The sequence below is a fragment of the Pteropus vampyrus genome, unplaced genomic scaffold, assembly GCF_000151845.1.
Source record: "Pteropus vampyrus isolate Shadow unplaced genomic scaffold, Pvam_2.0 Scaffold140, whole genome shotgun sequence".
Taxonomy (NCBI): domain Eukaryota; kingdom Metazoa; phylum Chordata; class Mammalia; order Chiroptera; family Pteropodidae; genus Pteropus; species Pteropus vampyrus.
Window position 1 is genome coordinate 4,376,966 of NW_011888921.1, and position 11,938 is coordinate 4,388,903.

The window sequence follows — 11,938 nt, forward strand, 5'->3', positions numbered from 1 at the left end:
TTTTTTTATCTCTTTGTTGAAGTTCTCACTGAATTTATCTACACTTCCCAAAAGTTCATTGAGCATCTGTGTAACCAGTGCTTTGAACTCTGCATCTGTTAGATTACTTGACTCCATTATAGCTGGATCTCTGTTCTCTTCTCTCATTTGGTTTCTGTTTCTTTGTCTTCCCATTTTGGCTGCCTTTCTGTATCTATTTCTATGTACTAAGCAAAGCTCCTACATCTCCTGATCTTATTAGTGTGGATTTGTGAAGTAGGTGTCTAGTGGCACAGTCCTGAGAGGGGCTCAGCTACAGGCCAAATTTAGCTCAAGCCTCTGCCCCTGCAGGGCCACCTGTTAAGATTCGGCAAGCAACCCACAGATACTGTGCTTATAGTTGCCTCAAAAGGCCACGCCAGAAACCGAGGCCAGCTGCCTTCAGTGTGCGTCTAGGCTCTACTCAGCAAGGAGCACCTGACTTGCTGAGGATAAACCTGGATGTGGCTTCGGTGGGGACTCGACTTGGAGTAGGAGGGGTTTCAGGGAATCCTCTGGGCAGAGCGACCTCTGTTATCCAGTCTGATGACCTCATGGCTATGGCGGCGCTGTGTCGGCACACTGGGAGGCCAGCGGGCTCAACAGGGAACGATGGATACCGCTGGCACTTCTGTACATAGTTAATCTACCCCCAGCCCTCACTCCGACACTGTCTCCCTGTAAGTCCTGGTTCCCCCTGTGGGCAGCCTAATCAGCACTGTCTGTCACCGCGAAAATCCGCTCATGGACGCGGCCCCTTTAAGAGGCTTCTGCTGCTGCTGCAGCCTCCATCTCAGCCGACCGAGACCAAATCACCCCGCGTCTTCGCCTCGTCCTACCTTCTGCTGTTGCAGGGTGCTTTCTTGGATTTCTCCCTAGTTGTCTGGCTTGTTCAAGATCCCAGGTGATTTTTCCTTGCTGCTTGCTCCTTGTTTCCGTCACAACTTTGATTTGGTCACCAGAAGGATGAACAGAGCTTCTATCATCTATGCCATTTTGGTTCTTCTCCTGATTTGATATCTTAATTACTACCTAGGAGGCAGAAGGAATCAAACGGAGAAAACTGCAATTGGTAAAACAGCAGCAGCAGTCCCTCATGTTAGCTGGGAGAGAGCTCAACAAAAAGAGCAAAGCAAAATTACCTGTTATAATTCTTGAATAAGAAACATCAAATATGTGGTTTTTATAAATGGAATTTAATGAGAAAGGGGAAAAAAAATCTACTCTTAGTATCCAGGCACTGATTTGACACAGTTATGCTATATGTTGCCCTCCTTTTGGATATAAACAATTTCACAAGAACATCCACTTCAGACAAGATCATGTACAACCCACAAAATGCCAAATATTGCCCTGTCACCTAAATAAACAACCGCTACTTCTTTACCTATTACAGCTTTCTCTTTTCTCTAGTTTGCTCTCCCCATAGATAAAATTTTTTAGCTACCCAATCATAGAGTTGCTCCTGCTTTTTGATAATACCAAATCTGGAGCCTCAGCTTCCTTATACTCTCCCCAAATTTACCCACCCAAAGCCCAGAATAAGTTCTTTCTAACATCCTCTTACTGAGACACCCCTTAACTCTCTATGGTGTCTGTTCTCCCTTGGTACAATGAGCACTAGACATTTGTTTAACTGGAGGTATTCCTGTGGTCTTTGACTGAAGGGCATTGACAGTAGCATAAATATAAAAGTAACCAGTGGTAAATTTCAATATTTCTTGAGCCTACACAATACACAAAGCAGTGTTTTAGGTTCTAGGGAGGATTTGTGCCAAAGAGTTTATAATCTATTGAGGCTGCAAAATAAGTATACTAATGAGGCACAAAATGCTTGGGTTTTAAGAAACAAAGGTTATATTATGCTGAAGAAAACAAGATAACTTCATGAACAGATATATTTTGAGATTTGTCTCAAAGTAGAGGAGGGTTTATGATTTCCACATGTGTAAGTGATGAGGATATTAAGAGCTAAGACAAAAGAATATGTACTGTACTATATTTGCTTTCTTAACCTATAACAACACTCTCTTAAAGCACTGTTTAAGTGCTCTACAAATATTAGCATTCTTTATTCCTCATAACACCCATATTTTATAGATGGAACTGAGAGAGGCTAAGTCACATGCCCAAGGTCACACAGCAAATAAGTGACAGAGCTGTTATTCAAACCCAAGTTTTCCTGACTCTTAAGCCATGTTCTTAACCGTTCCAACAGTGCAAACCAAGCAAATGCCTTGATGTCTTACGGTGTTGAAGTAACAGAAATTCAAGCCAATTAAGTTCTGGGCTCCATCAGTGTTGTTAAAAAGAGGCAAGCAAGCAGACAAACCAAAAAAACTCAAACTAAAAAACAGAAAGAAAAGGAATAAATTAGTGTGAATAAGAATATTGTGATGTCTAATACTTGGAAGAGTTCTAGGTACTTTAGGATATCAGTAGCCAAGGCACTTTCTAAGGCAAATTTTTCTGCTGAATTTACATTGACCAGCTAGCTAAAGGTCCATCATGGTTTACCCAATGATAATCAATGTCTATCCACTCTGATTGGAAGGGCCCTTCATGGGAGGAAGGAGGCTACCCAAGGAAACAATTTACTTCTGAATGTGGTAGGTATCAACAGAGTAACTACAAAATGCTGGTCCAAAAGACACAAAAGAATTATGAAAGAGAAAGGTGGTACAATTTCAAGCCAAATAAGGGCTTCAGAATCTTTTCAGGCTGTAATAGGCTTTAATGCAGGAGATAAAGTTTGTAAATAGTGTTAAATATTTAAGGGGATTTAATTTGTCAAATTTATAAGCTTAAAAGAGCACTAAATCTAAGAAGCAGCAAGTAAACTTTTACAACAAAATCTAGGTTGAATTAAAAGTTTATAACTTTATTGTTAAATATTAATTAAAACACAAGTCATAGTGTTAACTCTCCTTAATACACACAAGTGCCCCTCAGACATTAAATCCACTGACACCAGGTGTACAATAGGTGATTTGAAAATTTGACATTTTTCCATCTTCCAAGGACTTTTGTCCTTACTGTGTAATGTCTGTGTTGAGATTGTAATGTGAATTACATCACTTCAACATGAATTAAAGAATTAATGTAATTAGCATGAATTACATTGAATTATTTGACTTAATATTACTAGGCAAATGTAGAGTACAATAAGAACCAGTACTTCATGCACCCCAGAATGGGCAAAACCCTAGTGAAAAAATAGGACTTTGCTACTCACTCCATTAACCCCTTCTATGTGCCCTGTCCCAGTCATAATCCTCTCTCCTCCCCATGTATAACCACTGTCCTGACTTTTATAGTAATTACTGCTTGCTTTTTCAAAATAGTTTTATCATTCAAAATGCATCCCTTGTCACTATAGTTTAGCCTCGTTCATTTAAAACATATCTATGACTTTTAAGTCCCTTTTAACCTATAGAGTTATCCCACATTTTTCTTTTCCTCATAGTACATATGCTGAGAACCCAGGCCCATTTGTCCTATAGTTTCTACAATCTAGATTTTACTCATTGTATACTCATGTCTAATTTAACATGTTCCTTCATCTTCTGTATTCTCTGTAAATTAGCATCTAGATCCAGACTCAGGTTCATCCAGATATCTAAAGGTATATGTGGTGTTTGGCAAGACTATAGGAGGCAAGTAACATCTAGTTGTCTCTTTGTGATGTTAGCAGTCTTTAATGCTTGATGCATAATTCATTGGGAGTTGCAAAATGGTGATATTCTTTCCATTTTTTATGTGTTAGTTGGAATACTTTAATAAAGATACACTTCATCTATTTTACCCACTACTTAGTTATGCAATGGTACAGTTCATATGTGAAAGGCTGGATAAATTGATCCTATCTTTTTATTTAAGATTAAAAGTATTTAAGATAATGAATTGGTTCCCTATTATCTTCTGTGAATGACCAATTATTTCCTTTTAAAATACCATTACAAACTCATAGATTTAAATATATTTGATCGGTTTCAATCTATGATATTTCTTATCCTTACCAATGCTCAAATAATCCCTTCTCTGGCCAGCGAAGCATCTTCAAGTTGGCTCCCGAGTCCATTTGAAATGACCTTAGTAGTCTTTGAGAGCTTCCAAACTATCTGGTGTGTCAAGATACTCTAAGCTTATCTTGTACATTTCCTGCCCCAGACCTGGAATTGGCCACTTCTCTAAGAAGCCATGGTTTTTTCTAATGTGAAATGGTATTTCAAGACCACAGTATAGAGCTGGGGATGCTCGTTGCTACTGTTTTTTAAATTATTTTGCTCATTGTTTTTAGGATTTTGGGGGGACATAGCAGTTATATCCCCTAAAATGCCTACATTAGTAATCCTGATTCTTAAGAATTAAGATGAGATGCAGGGTTAAAATATCCCATAATTACTCATTTGTTTCAGCCTACACAGTCTCCAAATAACAATACTAAGACTACTACCATAATGATTATTAAAAACACTAAACATTTTGAGCACAAGCTATCAGTTTAGTTCTGCCTGTTTTGAACTTCATATATATGGAATCATAAAGTACGTACTCATGTCTGACTCTTTTCACTCTACATGATGTTTTATCAGAGGTCTTTTTATGTTGTTATGTAATGTTCCATTGTATAACTCATTAAAACATGAACAGTTCTTTAGAAAAATCTATCTGGTTCAAGTGTAGTGATCATATATCACTCATGATAGAGGTCCAAGCATCTGGCCTCAGAGACCACGTAGTTTGTGCTCTGACTTTTTGAATTGGACTCTAGATCCTAAGCAGTGTGATGATATAAACTGAATTTCAGTTTCATGAATTCCATTCACACTTCTCATTCCTATTTCATCTCTGGGCTAAAGTTAAGAAATAGAGATATTAATGGTATTATCCCACAGTCTCAAGCCTTCGTCAAACCAATTATGATTGATGTAGTGCAAGTTTCCACAATCTTATTTCAGCCCTGAGCCTATAGGAATCCATATCTTCAGAGAATCATATAGTGTTAGAAGGAAGAATCTTGAAGATCAACTATTTCTGTGGGGTCAAGCCTATGGTTTTTAAACCTCTTCAATCTAGACTCTTTAGGCATCTTCCCACTGGCCTGTAACTTTTCAGATGACGGTTATTTCACCTTAGGTCTCTTCTAGTCCCTTATCTCACAATATTCCAGAGACTGCCCCTCTGTCTCCTTGGGATTGCTTTCCCTGCACAGAGACTGCCTTGACACTTGAGGCCTGAGTGAGGCCAAAACAAATTCTTGAAGGAGGGAGACATAGCTTGCTTATTGCCCATATTATCTCTATTTAAGTCTCCATTACTCTTATTCTGATCATCAAGTGCATTCCCAAGAGCAGTGATTCTCAAACTGTCTGTACCGACAACCTCTCTACATTTTAAAAAATTGTTGAGTGTCTTCTAAAAAGACTTTTGTTATGTGTTGTGCACACACATATATTTGTGTAAACATGTATGTATATATATGTATTAACATAAATAACAGTTTTCATGAAAAATAATTTTCTAAAAGAGTGGTATTGTTTTTCATTTATGACTTGATTTAAAAGAAGACAGCTGAATTTTCATAACTGCTTTTTCATTCAACCTGTTGTAATATGTTGCCATGTTTAAAATATATGAAAAAAAATTCAGCCTCACACAGATAACGTAGTTGGAAAAGCATTTTAGTAGCCTTTTTAGATAATTGTGGATATTCTTTGATACTACACTTAAACCAAAAGAGGTATTTTCTTAAAGGTTATTTGCAATGTAAATTCTAAAACCATATCAGTGAACTTTTCATGCTCTACTACATTAAAAACCAACAGTCTTTCTTGCATTTGGAATGACTCTTTCACCCATACTTACATTGTAAACTTACATTGTAAAATCGCAATGCGTTGGCCATTTGGAACATATTAGTTCATTGAGTTAAGCAGGTCTTCCATATACTGATGGATTTCACTAATCAATATCCAAAAGTCATAATTGTTATCACCACTGATCACAACAGAAAGTGTTGGGAAGATGTCAAGCTTGTTTTAGCTGATACAGGTCTTCCAAATTTTTATTTTTGCTTGACAGCCTGGATTTTTTCATTGGCAATAAATCCTGTAAGTTGTTTTATTTGAAATTATAGAGTTATTTTGTTCATTTTTGAGAATATGTTTGCCAAATACTGCAATTTTGAAAAAGTGGCTAGTTCAGTTTGCAACTCAAACAATTGCACAAAAGCTCTTCCTTGAGACAACCACTAAACTTAAGCACAAAGCAGAAGTGCTGTATGCATACTTCCCATTTTGCCACACAAAATATTTAAAAGAAGGTGCTCAAGGGTTGAAATTTAATAAAATTATAATTTTTGTTGCTTCATCAAATATATTTAAAATGAAATTTTCTTTCCCTTCTTCTCCATGAGCATGTAGTGGTAAAGAATAGAGTATCTTCTACTATAGTTTGGTGCCACTGCCTTGATTCATGTTGAGGCCAGAAGTTTTACCCACTGTTGGTTTTGTACTATCAAAGTAAATGTTAACACAGGTAAATAATGTCTTAGAGTTACTATGAAAAGTTTTGACCTCGTGATATTCCCTTGAAATTCTTGGCTTCCCCAGAGGTATGGGAACTACATTTTGAGAATCGCTGCCCTGGAGAATAGTAAGGCCTTTTCTTTTTTTCCTCTAATCCTTCTCATACAGAGAATGTAGTAAGATTTAGTCAATTATTTTGTATCCCCTTTTTTTGGGGGGGGCGGGGTGCAGTTGCTCATCAAGTTATATGCAAATATAGTATTTGATTTGCAACCCACAGAAGAGATTTTAGAAGCCATCTGGACCAATAAGTAGCCATTTTAAAAATGTTCCACTGAGTTCTAGCCTGAATGCTATAATTTGAATCTTTGTTCCCCTATGTGCTGTATTTCTTTGTCTGCTTTCAAGTATTTTCTTTATCTTTTGGTTTTAAGCACTTTATGATGTTTCTGACTATGGTTTTAAGTTTATCTATTTGGGTTTTGCTGTGATTCTTGGGTCTGTAAATGTATGCCTTTCACCAAATTTGAGGTTTTCAACCATTATTTCTTCAAATATAGGCATTTTTTTTCCTGCTCTAATCTTTTCTCCTCTTCCTCTGGTCATCTATAATACGAATATTGATCCTTTTGATATTGTCCCACAGGTCTCTAAGCCTGTTTTCAAATTTTTTCACTTTTTCCCTTCTTTTGTTTATATTGGATACTTTGTATCTTCAAGTTCAGTGACCCTGTCTTCTGTCATCTCCATTTATTCTGAGTCCCTACAGTGAATTCTAAAATTTCTATTATTGGGTGTTTCAATTCTAAAATTTGTTTGATTCTTTTTTCATAACTCCTGTTTCTTTTCTGAGAACTTCTGTCTTTCCATTCATTTCAACAGCCCTGACTTCTTGGAACATGGTTATAATAGCTGCTTTAAAGTCTGTGTCTGATAATTTTGACATTTAGGTCATCTTGGGATTGGCACTGTGGTTTGCTTTTACTTTTGAGAGCTATTTAGGTTTTCTGCTTAGTTTGTTGATTAATTTTGGATCATATCTTAGACATTTTGAATATTATGAGAGTCTTGGTCCTGTTTAAATCTTCTGGAGATTGTTGATTTATTTTTTTCAGGAAGCAGTTAACCTAGTTTTGTTTTGATTGTTTCCTGTGGGCTGTGGTTCCAGTTTCAATTTAGTTTCCAAAGCCCTTGTGGTACTTCCCCTCTTGTGTACCCCCTCAGCAGCCAGTCTGAAACCTTGGGAGTAGTACATTATAATGCAATGTTTATTTAAAGCCTTCACTCTGCTGATTCCGGTCAGTTTCACACATGTACAACTAGGGGGTGAGATTAGGATTCTTTCTCCAGTTCCCTCATTTCCTTGATCCTCTGCTTATTTTCTGCCTCCCAGGGTTCCCTAGTGTTCTGGCTAGAAAGCCAGGACATTAGCTTCCCTCTACTGTTGCCAAGGTTCTGCTATGCAGAATCTGTCACAGCCACATAGCGAGAAGAGGGAATGGCTCTACCTCTTCATTGGCACTGCTTTAGGGCAGAAGGAGAAAACAGGGCCACCTCACTGCTGGTGGGGAAAGAGAAGGACACATAGTCTTTGCTGGCACTTCCTTGATGTAGAGCAGGGAGCGTCCATAAGGCAATGATCACACAGTCTGCTTGGTGGGAAGAAGGAGTGCTGCTTGTTTTCTGATAATCACCTGGGGTTGGAGGGGTGAAAATCAGAAGGTTCCATCCCACAGTCCTCCCACTCCCATTTCCCAGTCCTGCAGCCAGAGAGAGTGGATTTTTGTTGGGGCTTTTTCTGTCTGGGCCCTTGGCAGTTCTGGTTTTCAGGTTGCTCTAGGATCCAGGCTGGGATACATATGGGGTAAAATAGAAAACCCAAGGAAGTTGCAGTCAACTACATTTCTCTTTAATCCTTACCTAGTCCACTTGTTTTTATTTACCTTTCACAGTCTTCTGATAGTTGTTTTATGCATTTTAGTCAAAGGTTTTTAATTGTGGGAGAGGTGATTAGTAAGAGAGCTATCGAGTAGAGGGTAGTCTGTTTTATCTAGAAAAGGAGTCTCATTATCTGTTTTTATTAAAAAATAATCTTTATCACTTTGATAGGTGAAAAGTTGTTGCTTATTTTGTATTTTTATAATTTAGGGTAGAGCATGTTTTCATATATTAACCACTTTTAGTTTATATTTAGCTTAATTTGGGGATTTACTTAGCGCTTAATTTAGGAATAACTCTCAGACTTTTTTGATAGAATTTTTCTGCTTACTTTTTAACTCTTGTTTTAATTTTTTAATGGAGAAAAGTTTAAGATTTATATATAATCATCTGTAATTTCCTTTGTGACTTCTTCCATTATTTTTATGCTTAGAAAATCTTCCTTCTGAAGTCAGATAAATACTCACATGAACTTTTCTGTTTTCATTTTCCATGTTTAACTCTTTGATCCATCTTAAATTTATTAGTGTGTAGTAAAACAAAAATATTTTGCTTAAAAATTTTCATGTTGCTAAGTATTATATCCTATATATTTCTCATTAAAACTTATTTCAATTTTCTTAAAAGTTAGGTATACTGACAAACAGAAAAGCTCCAGGGTCTTTTTAAAAATATATATATGGTGATTTTAAGGATTGGGCTTCATCTAAAAGATGTAAATTTGTTTTTCAGGTTGAATTTAGTGAAGAGCCCACTGTTGTAAAAGTCCTGTGATAAGAGGGCTCCTTTTTTAGTCTGGCCCAATCAGGAGACAGAAACCACCCGGTTATTTAAACAAGGAAAGTTAACATAAAGAATTTATAAGCAGTCATAGGGGAGTAACAAGGAAGGACAAACTTGGAATGGGAGTTCAGGCCTTGATGAAGAACATATGGTTACAGCCCATTGGATGGAGGATAATTTTGCTGGTTTTCCCAGGGCAAACCTGATCTACAGTCACTGGGCAAGCAGGAATAACCGTCTGAGGTGCTGGTAAACCAAGGCCGCTAGGCAGGTTTGCAGAGGGAGTCAGGCATGCCACTGTAGGCACTCCTGGAACCAGGAGCTGAAGAGACATTCCTCTGCAGGAGTCTAGTACACTTTTATGTACAACTTGGACCAGAACAGCTCAAGGCAGCTAAATGGCACAAAGGTAGGGTAGCCAGCTACTTAGGACGCTACCCTATTGGAACCCTGATAGGCGCATGCTTGGAGCTGGGCAGAGGATTGTGGGAATAGCAACCTGTATCAGGTCACCTCTGAGCTACTTTGTCGTGAAAGGTTAGTGGTAATCCCTGCTAGGTCACTAGCGTGTGCACTTCTGGAAGCTGAGGAGAGGGTACGTGGAGCACTGACCTAGGCTGAGGCACAGACCTGTGCTTTTTGGAACTCCTGGCCATACCACTGCTTCCTGAGTCAAAAGCTGGAAAAAAATGCATAGTGACCAAATGGAGAAATTGTACTGGAGGCACTTAGCAGTGGAGAAAACTGGGCTGGCCAAGCACTGGAGTTAAAAATAATAGTAAAAAATTTTAAAAGCACACTCTTTAAGATAGTGGTTGGCAAACTTATTTTGCAAAGGGCCAGATGTAAATATTTTGAGCTTTGCCAAGAGACAAATTGAGTATGTTATGTAGGTACTTACATAACAGGAGATAAAACTCCTGTCTTGCCTGCCCTATCTGTCAACCAAGAAGTATAGCCAGACTAAAAGACTACACAAATGGGAGAAATCCTGCTCCATGTGGTTCTGCCTCTCCACCGGCAACTCCTCCATGGTACACTGTGCCTGTGCAGATGCATTAGTCCCCTGTCCTTGGAGCGCCTCAGGGTCACAGTACTCTGCCCTGATTTAAAGACTGGGAGCAGATACTCTTGTGAATGCTTGTAGATACTCTTGACTCAGAGCTGTGATTATGGGGATGAACTTCCCCCTGCTCTATAATAGAGAGAGATGAAGGGAGGAGGGTCAACCTTAGAGAAAGAGAAACCTAGGACGGTATTGCAGCTAAGAATTCAGGCCTTAGAATTAAGTAGACTTTGAATCCAATTAGAATTAAGTAAGGTTTAAATCCAAACTACACCACTTATGCTGTGTAACCACTTACAGCTGTGTCATTATTATGGTATCTGTCCTTCACACCTTGGCCCTATGCCACCTTTCCAGTTTCATCTCCTGCCACTTCCTTTCTCATTGTCTAGTCTCCCCTCACCACCTAACACTTGTGTTTTAACCAGATGGAACTACCTGGGAGCTTGTTAAAAGGTAAAACCCCTGGCCCCATCTCAAACTTAATTATTGGAATTTGCACTTTATGAAATGCACATAAACGTTTAAGAAGCACAGGTCTAAGCTACTTCCTGGAACTTTGATTTCTGGAAGAAACTATGTCACAGTCCACCTTGTAACTGCTGAGCATATGTGAATGTCCTCTGGATAAGTATGATATGCTTTTGCAATTTTAAGTATTCTATGAGTAATTCTTTGAGTTATTCCCAAACTAAGCTGTGTCCAAAATAAGAGGTCCTTAAGCAACTAGCTTCCTTGATCTCTTCATTCCCAGCCCTTTGAAATTCATCTTGCTTCTTTCTCCTGTTTTTCTGGGAGTTACTATCTGAATCCAGAGAGAGTCTCCTAACCAGAGAGGAGCTTAAGCAAACTCAATCAAATGCTTGCTGTGTATAATGAAAGATTGTGTTAGGTACAGCATGGACATAGAAATTCAAAGACTATCTGGTTCTCAGGGACCTTTTTATTTAGTTGGAAAGACATAAATGATCAGAGTAAAATAATTTAATGCCTTATATTTGGGTAGGCTTTTGTCGCCTACCATCACCTTCTCTGAACCTTTGCAATAATTCTGTGATGTTGGTAGGAAGGGATTATTAACTTTAAAATAAATATATAAGAAATCAGATTCAAAGATATTAAGGGATTTATCAATGTCATATCACTGTTAAAGAGCTAGAATATGTATCCATGTCTTCTAGCTCCAAGTCTGTTTTTTCCTTTTTTTAAGTAATGTGCCACATTGTACCCTTTAATACCAAATTAATTTAAAATAAAGAAAAAGCAGTATAGGATTGCAAAAGTAATTGTAATAGGAGAGAAGTCATTTGACTGAAAGAGTCTGAGCAGGCTTCAGTAAAGACAGGATTTAGCAGGACTTTGAACTATGAGCAGGATTTGTCTGGGCAGAAAAGGGGGACAGGCAATCCAAGAAGAGGAACTAGAGGGAGAACAGCACAAAGTCTGTTCAAAGAATGATTAGACCTGTGTTCTTAGGCTTTTTGGAATCTGTTCCAGTCCAACTGAATGAGGCATCTGAACTTCCTAGGTGGAAATTATTGTTTAGTGTCGAGGAACCACAGTAGTTTTTTCCTTTGCTTCATTCTCTTGCACAAAATCCATG

The 11,938-nt window shown here is 38.0% G+C and overlaps 1 protein-coding gene across 1 annotated transcript in view; it reads left to right on the forward strand.

The window, feature by feature from the left end:
* Nucleotides 1-11,938, forward strand: part of LOC105297575 (testis-specific H1 histone) — a 17,588-nt gene that overhangs the window by 3,941 nt on the left and 1,709 nt on the right. The window lies entirely within an intron of this gene.